A 7,912-nucleotide genomic window follows, 5' to 3' on the forward strand; every position below is an offset into this window, starting at 1 on the left:
AAACTCAACTGCATTTTTATTCATATCTCAACTGAACCTGTGTTATTGGGTTCAGCATTGATTCAATTGTACACTGTAAGCTTCAAAAATCTTGCAGTTAATGCAACAAAATCTTGAAATAATAGCATATGGGAAAGTTGTTGCTTCTATTTGTTAATGTAGTAGCATTTGGCTCGTAGATGCCACTCTGTTTCAGTAAGCATTTTTCTTATTAGGTGGATTTATCTCTAATTTATTCTCACAAAACCATCTTTTAAAATGAGATCTTCAACCATTAGGATTATTATAAGTGAACTTGAGTTTCGTGATTAGTTTGGGATTAGATCTGTGGTTACTATAATATTTTCTTCATTATTGCTCTGAAACATTGTATGTTCTGCATTATACTGAGGTTCAACATCATCGTTCTCTTCGAAAATTTCATCAAAGCCATCGCCATGAATTCTGTCAGTCAATTTTGTTTATGATTTCGCAGACACTGAAATTATTTTCTTTTAAATTTATCTTCAAACGGGAGATTTTGCCAGATGAAGAAGCGATGCTGTAACCTGAGAAAATGGTTGGCTGTGTTGAGGTTGATGCCTTCTTAATCAGGTTGCGTTTGCTCTTTTTCTTTTAATTTATTCGTTTTAATTTTTATTTTAATGGCAGTTATTGAGACACTACAGTTGTAGTTGGTTAGCTACCGTTTATCGGGGATACGTTGTTTTATTTTTATTTAGATTATTAATATTCGACAGTATATGCAGATAAAAATCACAATAATATGTATTCATTTCAAAAGTGGATGAAATCTAAACTTTTATGCAATTTTAGTTGATTAAAAAGTTAGACATTTGCTGTTCAAAATTTTTCTTCCAGGTAATATAAAAACCTATTTATATGTAATATAAATAGTATTGTTTTTTTTACTATTCATTTTTTTTAATAATAAATTAAAATCATTAAAATTTTCTTTTCTAGTTATTAAACGCTTGGACTTGCATACAAAATTTGAAGTTTCTATATAAAATAGCTAAAAGTTGAATTTATGTTTTGTTTAAGATTCTTATTATAGAAACTAGGGATTTTAAATAAGTATATGATCTTATGTTATCTTTTATATATATATACACACACACGTAATTGTATAAAGTGTATTATAAAGATATATAAAAAAATAATTATTAATAGATCTATTTCGGCCAACTGTATAAGCCCACTTGTCTATTAAATGTATTACGATAATACTAAACAAGTTTGTAAGTCACTAAAAAATAATTTTATAAAAGTAAAATCAAGCACTAAAAAAATACTATAACAAATAAATAAAAGTTTAGATTAGCACGTCCTCACATCTTTTGATTTGATGTAATGAGGATAAAGTTCTCCAAATCTGTTCCTTAATTATTTATTAATGTTACATGGATAACTAAGTTCAAGTTGCAATAATTTACTTTATGCTCTCCCAGATATTTGGTTTTCTTCCCATAACCGACTAATACTACGTAGAATTAATGATGAATTGCACTTTTCTATATTTGAACATCTTTAAATATAATTATTTATCTTGGTTGAGTTAGTGAAAGGATATCATTAATATTCTTGATAAGTGGGTTTGTATATCAAAGAGACATTACCCTTTCGATTTCTGAGTGTTGTTGTGAAACTCTGCAAAGTTGACCTGATTTTGAAAAGTTTTGAAAGAGACTTATAACAAAGGTCATCAAAGCCCTCTCATAACTTGGGCTTCTTCTCCCCTTTGAGCTAGGAAATGTTTTCTTTCTACACCTCCTTAAATTCAGCATACACCTCCCTAAATTCTTTTATTTTCCAAATTTTATAATTAAGAATGTAAATTTGGTATTTTAAGAAGTACGATCCGAATAAATTTTTTAGTTTATATTTTGGAATGTTGAATATAAAATTTGTTTATTTATATTCATAATACCATAATTTTAAATATATATATATTTTTAAATTATGTACTTTAAAATAAATTTTTATTTGGTTATCTAATGGTGTAAATTTGCATATCTTTTTGCCTAAGTACTAATCACTTTTCCTTCATTTATGTTTTTTTTCTTCTTTCGTTAAACTCACAACGATAGCATTCTGTGATAATAATATTATAAGTGAATAAATTTAAATAAAACTAGTTGTCACCATCATCATCATATGTTGCTATAAAAGGATGAGGTTTGATTTTCATTGGAGGAGGTTGTATTAATGCTTGTTAAGTTATTACTTCTCTACCTAACCAGAAAGATACTAGATGAATAGCACATATCTCAACATTAGCAAGAAAGTGACACCTTCAATACTAGCACCAAACAGGGTTTTGCCCATTGATTCATCTACCAAAAAGGAAAAATTAAAGGCGTCTTATTCTAACCAAAAGAAGATTAATGTAGAATGAAAAGAATGTTTTACTCGAGAAACAAATAATAAAAGGAATCTAATTATTGCAATATAAGTCAATTCAGTAAAAACCCAACCATGTATTAACATGCATGTTCATTGTTCTTAGCAAATTTGAATTAGGTCACAGTTAATTAATTTAATAATCAATTCATGACGCGCATTAAGCTAAAAATTGTCACCCCACATAAGCCTAATAGAAAAAGTGCACTGAACTTTTCACGTTAAAGTCACGGTCCATGTACAGCATATATAACATAATCGTCTTTACCCTGTTCAAATGGTCTTGTTTCGGTCAACTTGTCTTAATGTTTTCTTTTCAGAAGTAATAATACGCTTACAACAGTGTAATTTTATACAATTATCTTACAATTCTTTTTATTAAGTAGCTTAATTTATATTTTTATTTTATTATTGAAACAAGTTGTCGTTCAGTTATTTACTAAAAAAAGGTAGTTTTCATAATATTGTTGTTCTTCCCTCGGTATAAGTCGATGAATCGAACTTTTACACTTCATCGCGAAAGATTCTAAGAACGTGACAGAATACTATTCAGGACGCTGGCTATATATGGATGCGTCAATGCATATGGCATAGGCATAACTGACCCTACAGATACAAAAGTCGTAATAGAAGAAAACAAGGTTTTGATAAGCAAACAGATTGTGACGTATAAGTTCCAGCAAAAAGACTGGTCTCACAGCATACTGAACAACGTTTGAGTTTCCGTTAAAAGAGGAATTCATAGCGAATATCCAATTGTGTCTGGATTAAGATTGTTTCTGTTACCTGGGAAAAGCCGAAGAAGAAGAGGTAATAACAACATGGAGGATCCACGTGAAGGGGAGAAAGAGAAGGAGAAGAAGGAGAAAGGAGGGGAAGAAGGGAGGTACCGTGGTGTGAGAAGGAGGCCATGGGGTAAATTTGGAGCAGAGATCAGAGACCCAACAAAACCTACGGGAAGACAATGGTTGGGGACATTTGACACAGCAGAAGCAGCAGCAAGAGCATATGATCGAGCAGCCATAGAATTGAGGGGTGCTCTTGCAATCCTTAATTTCCCTGATGAGTACCATTCTCATCTCCCTTTCTTGTCATCATCATCGTCTTCTTCTTCTTCTTCTGCCAGTGTCATTGGAAGTTCTTCTACTGCACAAGGTGAAGTTATTGAGTTTGAGTATTTGGATGACAAGGTATTGGAAGACCTTCTTGAGTCAGAGGAGAAGCGAAAGAAGAAAGAGTAACAAGATGTGAACTATCTGTGTTCATGTTCTCCTACAACTTTGTGTTCTTCTTTCTGCGTTTTAAGTGCATTGGTTTGTGTTTCCCAAATATTCAGGTTTCAGTTATGATTGTTAAATTTAAAATTTATAAGCTAGCTTAACTTCAAATTTATAAGTTCATCGTTATATTTAACTTCGAACAGTTTCCTTTTAACTGGTATTATGTGACTGATTTTGTTGTCTTGTTACTGCATCAAGTCATTTCTAATGTCTGTTTTAATCAATTTTTTTATCACACCAAGGATACTTATTATTGTTATTGTAGATTTCTTTTATGTATAAACCGAAAGTAATATAACTATTTCTGAACTCAATTTTCGCTCTTCTTCTTTCTTTGAGTTCTGTGCTCTTATGTTTCTTATGATCCATCAGGGGAATGACCTAGGATATTTGCATTATAGGCAGATAAATCTTTGAGGATAGTATGTCTAAAGCATGTCTTAGGTATACCTGTTACTTTACTAAGGTCTACAAGTTGGTGAATGGATGGACGTATAGGATTTGTAGTTGATCGTAGTTCATGATTTTGGCCTACATGGGGCTACAGTTGCAAGGATTCGAGATATGCTTATTATCTTTACCACTTAAGATCTTTAATTCGTTAATGGTAGTTATTTAATATCAATTTTAATTGTGGACGAATAAGAGATTTCTGATTCTCGAAGTATAAATTGTACCGTGCACCATGATAAATTCTTTATATAAAGTCATTTGTAATTCATTTACTTGAAACTTTGTTTCAATAAGATTTAATGTTAATTCAACCATTAAACTTTTCATCCACTTATATATTCTAAACTAGTTGGCAATAATTGATTTTAAGTGTTTTTATGTGTATATATTTCATGAATAAATCAATCCCTTCATAACTTTTATCTTGTTTGTCTCCAAGTTTACTATGTTTTTATATTTTCTTATGTTTTAGTCGGTATGTATTTATTTTATTTCTAATATCTCTTTGAGTGTATGAAATAAGATAATTTGAATCAATTCTAGCGGAGGAAAACAAGATGAAACTCAAGAAAACATGATTGGACACAAAATAATGATTTTTAGACAAATACCCACTCCAATGCACTATAATCACACCCAACATTACACGCATGAATAAAAGACTCACATATAGGGATATACTACTATAAACCACCCTTAGACTGCAAAAACCACCATTGGACACCAAGCTAACTCGTTGGCTATTCGTCGGGCAAAAATGACGACCCAAACCTATATAATATTTTAGTTGTCCGGCGAAAGTATGACTTCCCAACAAGTTACAAGTGAGAGAGCATGATTTTTAGATTTTCTTGGACGAGAATGAAGTCGTTGGATGAATCTGTCAACCCTAATACATGAAAGTAGATATTTAATTATGTTTTTATAAGGGTTTTGAGGATTCTCTCCACCTAGAGTGATTGAGAGAGGTCCTTAGAGGTTTTTTTGGGTGTTGTGAAGCTCTTCTATTACTCCTTGGATCCTCAATCTTCTTTCACAGGATTTTCCCCCTTTTGGGTTGATGAGGGAGAGGATCTACGAATTTGAGGTGTCAATATGAAGGGGAGGCACAATTGAAGAATAGAGCAACTGCCAAGAATCTTGAGAAAATGCTGACATCTTCTTTTTGGTTTTTATTTCTTTACTGTCTTTTCAATTTGTAAAACTCTAAGTTCTTCACCATGGAAGACTATTCTTATTTGTTGATATTAGTTGTAAAACATAGAAATCTTGTATAATTTTGTGTTATTAATAATATATGTTGTTCAACTTCATGTTAGTATTCAATTTCCATGTGTAATGCTTGGTGTAGATTAATTCCATGCTTGATTTGTGATTCTTGATGTCTTAGGAAATATGACCTAAACCTAGAACTGAAATTGAACACTTAATGGATGTTTGTATCTAGTAATAAAACTTGATTCATTAGTAATTTCAAACTCTTGAAATTAATCATGATTTCACTTGTTTAGGATTTAAGGAATTGAAACTTGATGAGTGATCATATGTCAAAGTATTTAGGAATAAGATTTGAGTATAATTGTGAGTTGATTTTGACATTGAAGTGGAATTAAGATGATTATTAATGCATGAGAATGAAATGGATGAATTGTTAACAAATTGTAAATAATTTATGTTATATTTTCTTGCATACTAAGTGTTTGATGAAAAATCAAAAAGAGTTTCTTGTGTTTTTGGCCACTTTAATGTCTAGTTGGGTTATGAAAGAAAATTGTCATATGTTGCATAGGTTCCTTGGGAGATAAGGATATAAATATTTATTATTTGATATGGAACAATCGGTGCACGTGTAGTTGGTTAATCACTAGCACCAGCCTTATCACTAGTCAATATGAAATTTCCAACATACCTCTTCACATAGTGATTTGATAGCGGGTAAAATAATATATTCAACAAGTAATAAATTTTGTTAGAATAGACTCTAAACCATGATTTTAATACCATATTACACATCTCAAACTAATTTTATTGGATGTGTACGCAACCTATTGAAGAGAAGAGAGATATATAAGGAAAAAAAGGTAAAAATGGAAAGTAAAACTAAAACTTAACAAAGTAATTCACAGAGAAGTATCACAAAAAGAAAGAAAAAAAAATTGATAGAAAAACAAGGATGAACCAATTTTCAAATTCTTTAAAAAATCTCGCAATTTATTTGAATATTTTATTTGAAAAAGGGAATAAGGTCATATAAGTACATGACTTTGATTTTTCCAGGCCAGACAGTTTAAGAATATTTTAAATTACCACTCTTTTTTATTTAAATATTTTATCTGGGAAAGGTGATATAGATTCAGTTTATAGAAAATAAGGTGTATATCTTTATGATTTTGGTTTTTTCATAACCTTAACAATCTCTTTTCATATAATTTTTAGTCTATTCATTTTTAAATGTCTTCAACACTAAAGTCCAATTATTGTAAATACTTTATGTTAAATTTCTTGCACATCAACTGTTTGATAAAATATCAAAAAGAGTTTCTTGTGTTATTTTGTGCATTTTGATGTCTAAGTGATTTATGAATGGAAGAATTACCATGTATTGCACAAGTCCCTTAGAAGAGAACGATATTTATCACTTGCTATGCAACCCATGCACTTGCCGTTGGTTTTGTAGCTAACATATACTCCAAACTTCAGTTTTTAATAAAATCAAAGCTAGAGAGATATTATTGCTTCGATTTTAGGAATAAATGGAGCCATAGAGATATTATTGCTTCGATTTTAGGAATAAATGGAGCCATAGCCATAACTTTTACGAATTCATTATTATCTGTCTTTACAATGTCATTTTCACGAACTTTCTTAGCTTTGTTCACCATTGCATCTGTTACGTTTACAACTGTTTGGAATTTCTGTCGTTTCTCTGTCTTTCCATTTTTCGTTTTACTCCCCTATTTCATATTTAGGGTTCACTGTTGTCCGTAACCCTTTTCGTTTTACAGTCCGCTACCACATGCTAAGTATACTCGTTAGAGATGAGATATCATCGATCAAAGAAGAGGTGAACGAGGAAATGCAAAAACATTACATAAAATAAGTATTTTAACGATCACCTTTTGCAGTCGCAAAAATTTTCATGGCCAACGACCAAAACTACTAGCAATTAAAATTGTTTTCATAATAATATGAACCAAGATGTATTAAAGCAAAAACATTACAAAGAAAACGCAAAATAATGGAATATTTTATTGTTGGGTAAATAAAGCAGCAATTCAAAACTTATGACTCAGCAATTCAAGCCTAAATATACCAACAATTTAATCTTTTCTTCAAACACTTCAAAGGCCCTTTCTTCTTCCTGAAATTCGGTGGAAAAATCAGTTAAACTCGTGAGCAATTTATCTTACAACATTTACTCATCATATTAATTTAAAATCTAATTAATGATTAATGTGATATTAAAGAGAAAAAACAAAACTCAGTACTGTAAAAAATATTGAACAACGAAGGAAGTGGTAAAAGCAAAAGGAGTTAGTAGAAAACATTGTCGGAGTTTAAAAAAAACAGGAATCGTTCGTCCTCTATTTTCTAAACAACAAACATAGAAAACGTTTTCTTTTTATTCATACATTACAATGAAATCTGTTACACAAACATTATAATGAAACTATGAATGAGAACATCAGAAATTTCACCTCAATTTAAGTTGTCAATACTTAAACTCAGGAATTCAAATTTTCAAAGTTGGATTACTTTGTTTCGCGTAATTATAA

General features: G+C 30.5%; 1 pseudogene; it reads left to right on the forward strand.

Moving 5' to 3' along the window:
* The first annotated feature begins 3,178 nt into the window (after window positions 1-3,178).
* LOC124838920 (ethylene-responsive transcription factor ERF096 pseudogene) lies at window positions 3,179-3,773 on the forward strand (annotated as a pseudogene).
* The last annotated feature ends 4,139 nt before the right edge of the window (window positions 3,774-7,912 follow it).

Source organism: Vigna umbellata, chromosome 2, assembly GCF_029865625.1.
Source record: "Vigna umbellata cultivar VRB3 chromosome 2, Vumbellata_1.0, whole genome shotgun sequence".
Taxonomy (NCBI): domain Eukaryota; kingdom Viridiplantae; phylum Streptophyta; class Magnoliopsida; order Fabales; family Fabaceae; genus Vigna; species Vigna umbellata.